The sequence below is a fragment of the Priapulus caudatus genome, unplaced genomic scaffold, assembly GCF_000485595.1.
Source record: "Priapulus caudatus unplaced genomic scaffold, Priapulus_caudatus-5.0.1 Scaffold64, whole genome shotgun sequence".
In the NCBI taxonomy this organism is placed as follows: domain Eukaryota; kingdom Metazoa; phylum Priapulida; class Priapulimorpha; order Priapulimorphida; family Priapulidae; genus Priapulus; species Priapulus caudatus.
Window position 1 is genome coordinate 454,326 of NW_014577125.1, and position 4,551 is coordinate 458,876.

General features: G+C 40.5%; 1 long non-coding RNA gene across 1 annotated transcript in view; it reads left to right on the top strand.

Annotated features, from left to right (window-relative positions):
* Positions 1-1,266: 1,266 nt before the first annotated feature.
* LOC106821224 overlaps positions 1,267-4,551 on the top strand; it is a 13,353-nt gene continuing 10,068 nt past the window's right edge. Inside the window, exons 1-2 of the long non-coding RNA XR_001395707.1 lie at positions 1,267-2,351; positions 2,689-2,770. This is a non-coding gene — a long non-coding RNA (uncharacterized LOC106821224). The remainder of the gene's footprint in view (positions 2,352-2,688; positions 2,771-4,551) is intronic.

Below are 4,551 nucleotides of genomic sequence, written 5' to 3' on the forward strand. Positions count from 1 at the left end.
TTTTTTCCACGTCACCCACAGACAGACTACCACGGACCGTAATAATAAACGGGAAGAAAATTTGAACACGTTATCACGCATGTTATCACGTTAATTGTGTCGAGATCTGTAGAGATAATCTGTTGCGATGACTGCCACAAAGGAGTTTACACAATACCTTGTCATTATATCCCAAGTAGAGCAGCTCGACTCGAGATAAGTATTGGAACATAACATAACGTAACATATCACTGTCGGAATTCACTCTGGATATTTACTACCATCTTTTACATAGTGGGGCTACAGTTGTAATAGCTATAGTCTTCCAAGTTCTTCCACCCGATCGGCTGATCTGTAGAGCTGGTGAGCTGTTATATCGCTCTTAAGTGTTCGTTACAACGATTCAGTCAGCTGATCTCACTTGCTGACAGTTTTCCTCCTCCTCATCATTCTCCTCCATTTTCTTATTCGTTTTAGTTTTCTTCTCCTTTTTCCTCGTCCTCCTCCCCTTCTTCGTCTTCTTACATAAAACGTCAAATGTCCTTGAAAAAATCAAAATCAGGCGGGTTGGTGAGTGGGTGGTTAGATGGATTCCCCGTACATTATAACGTAATTTATTTTAAAATTAACTGAAAGAAATAGCGTGGGAGATACGCAGACCTCGCATGCTTGTTGTTTAGGGAGTGATTTAAATGAACACTGTACTGAAGCGCACACAGACGGTCCATTCGCCTGTCTTTCAAAGAACTTAATTACTTTTATATAAAGCACATTTATAGCTGTATTTAATAACAGTATTATTTATAGCATCACATACGCAATGCGTTTATCATTACTCTATATGTTACCTGTAATCGTGGCGCTTGTAGGCGATAACGGAGAATGAAAGAAACCTTGCACATTCCATGAGACGCTCCGAGAGAAAATGAAGTACTGACTGGCGAACAAGGCGAACAAAGGATGTACGTCACGTGTCCAAGAAAGAAGCCAGTTTCTGTAGAGCTGATGAGCTAGTTATATCGCTCTGAAGTGTTCGTTGCAACGATTCAGTCGGGTGATCTTGCCTGTCGACAGCGGTACAGTGATTGGCCAAAGTACAATTTTGATCCTCCTTTTGATCCTCCTCCTCCTCCTCCCTTTCTTCTTTAATGTCTTCGTTTTCTTCATCTTCTCATTCCTTCTCACTTTCGTCTTTTCCTGCTTTTTCTTCGCCGTCTTCTTCTTCCTCCTCCCTCTCCTCCCCTTCTTCGTCAATCACACCATAGGGTATAACGTTCATACCAACTTTTGCAGGGGTTTAAAATCATCTCGAGGAAGAAGGAGGAGAAAGAAAAAGAAGGCGAAGAAGAAGATGACGACGACGATGACGAAGAAGAAGAAGGAGAAGGAGACAATGAAAAAAAACCAACAGGTAGAATCTGCGAATCATCTGCACTGATGAGGCCCAACGTAATGATGAGCCACAGTGTACCAGTACTGAGTAGCAACACCAACGTCACTTCAAAGTTTGCATGCAGTCCGATGATTCACCAGCAACTCGGGCACCTCAGGCATCCCTGAACCAGATCTTGAGTTCGTGATCTAGATAGAAGAACACGATATAGGAGAAGACTATACAAGTATATATATAATCGCAAGGAAAGATACTACACACTAATCGATGAGCAGCATAGGTTTGAACCACAACAAAGTTGAGAGACTCGGCTGCCCAAAGCGTCACATGAACTAGCAGAGTCAACTAATGAGGGAAGACAGACTGACTTAGTCATACTGAACTTCAGCAAGGCATTTGATCTACCAGTCTCTGAGCTGCATTGAACCACTAAGAGACATTCTACCAGTGACTCAGGTCATTCTGTCCAAACAGAAGCTGAAGATTCTTCCCACGTTACATGTTACAAACTACTAAAGCCGAGGCACAGGATCAGAAAATCTTCATACAGGAGCCGCAGAACTTTGTTGCTGCCATGGTTTTTCTATAGCTTGTAAAGGCCCTTTTTGAGTACACCCTAGTGATGGCTGAGGCTGTGCCGGTTGGGTTTTGCACCCAGTGGCCGCTACGGTAGCCGGATTGGTTCAGACCTGAAGGGACGAAAGGTTTGGGCAACTACATTAAACCATGGCGTACGACGACTGAACATCTTGGTTCCACGTCGGATTTATGAAGATGGCATTGGCTGTTATCCTGCTTTCATCCCATCGGATGTATCAAGGATCTGGTGTGGCTGAAGGGTACCTAACTTTGCCACTCAACATCAGTGTTTTCGCCTTTCTCAGTCTGCTTTAGGTCAGTCAAAACTCGTCGTCGGATACTTAACATATCACCATTGGTTATGAAGACTCGTGTGTTGGGTGGACAGGTATGGAGCAAGGTGAGTACGGGTATATGATTGCAACATAACTGTCCACATGTCAGCTTGTCAGTGACACATAGGGATACGACTGTTCCTTGAACTATTTTCTATATATTCAGTAGTACAAACATTAATTGGAACCAATTGACAATATTTAAAACCAATTTATTTTAGAAATGAATATTGAATTGTAGAAATATGTATTCTGTAATTGTAGACTGATTTATCATTTTAATCAAGATTAAATTGTAATAATTATTATAGCTGGTGGGTAATCAATGGTAGAAGTACTGGTGCAAGCTAGATTATTTGTTATCCGTTCACTCTGTATGTGTTTCATGCAATGTCATTGCAGGCATATCAGAGAGAAAGAAGAGGAATAATTGGTGCCAATGTGCTAGGTCATGAAGCTGGGATTGGAGCATGCTAACTCTTTGGTAATTCAAACATCGTGCATGCTAATTTTCCATACTAGCTCTACGCTACAGTGAGTAATTCCTTTTGTGATCCTAGGATTTCAAGAGCTTTGGCATTGACTTTCATGTACATCACGGGTTTTTCTACATTTTCCTCAATTTTGTGGATTCATCCACTTCCATATATATCAGGAGTTAATAACGACAAAATGTAGTGAAATCAGTACCAAATACCTACAGATACAATAATGTCAAACTCCTTTGTCTTTATTAACCTCCTGATATAAGATATATATATATATATTATTATATAAATATATATATATAATATATATATACTATATAAGATCACTTACCAACCGTATTTACTCGTGTATAAGATACAATTTCTTGTACACACCTTCAATAAAAAATAAGGGTGCTACTTTAACGAGGCTAAGAATTGTGCACAGAAATGTCACCATTAATTAATCGCGACCAGCCCGCCATATTATAAATTGCTGCCCACGCGAGCGCATTATGTTGCATTATAGGCACAGCCGGCCTTGAATAAATTACCACACTTTTCAAATTGTATGAAAACTAAGCTCTGACAAGTTATTCTAGTCTGGCGTCTTTGACCTTGCGCGACTGACTCACAATTTATTATTAATTAATTTAATTGATCTAGATCAGGGATAATCTGCTCTTTACTCAGAGGACAATGACTTGAGGTAATATAAGTGTGACTTCACTGTGAATCAAGTTTGCTGACTGCTATGATATCTCAGTATTGAACTGCTCAATTGTTTTACTTAATTTTGATTATAAAAGTTTGTATACAACCTTTTCAAGGCCAAAATATGGCGCGTGCGCGAGCTTAATACAGCGATGCGTCTTCATACCGAGTATAATAACGGTACATTTAAAATTATGTAATATAAAGCTCTCTAGAGGGTGAGTGCGTTTAGATTGTCTGTCTTTCACCCTGTTGTTATAGGACAAGCAGACCCGGGACAGGAGAGGAGACTCACTGACGAGAAAGGAGGCTCCAGGACAGCAGATAAAGAACCACGACAGGAGAGAGCCAGGACAGGACAGGAACTGAGGAACAGTGAGCAAGCCAGCCGCAGGAAAGAGAGGACAGGACAGGGAGCCCAACACCATTATTGAGAGCTGCATAAGCACTGCCACTCCTGAGTACTTAGCGCATGCCAGCCCTTTATGTACCGACGGTTTTCTGTCAAAGCTGACAGAAAGTTGTAGGTGTAGTAAATCATTGATGCCTAGAACTGTTTGTATCACATGCTACATGGATACGATTGTTCAACATCAAGTTGTCTAGCTAACCGTGATGTACATGGTTACCATCCAATAGCAATGTTCGTGTTTATTCATTCAGTTCTGTTTTATACTTATAGCTATTCAGAATCGAAATTAGCTTAACAGATTTTTAATGACAAATTACTAACATTTTATACATGGCAGTGGCAGTGCAGTTGATAAAAGTTTAATTGATTGAAGAAGTAATAATAAGCCAGTTTGCAGTTTTGCTGCGGCTAACCCCATTTATTATCAGTTCACAGGTTTCAGTCTATAGCTTTTAGTTTATAAAACATATAATTTCACAAAATTGAAGCCAAACTGGCATGGCTGTCTGCCATGGTCAATAAGCTTTATTACATTTTGCGTCAGTACAGTAGGGCACAGCAGCGATAGTAACCAATACGTAACTAATAGCAAGCAGCTCTGTAACCTTAGGTACGTGACGCGCCAGCCTCGGATGCGGAACACGCCCCTACATTACAGCATAATCTTCTCAG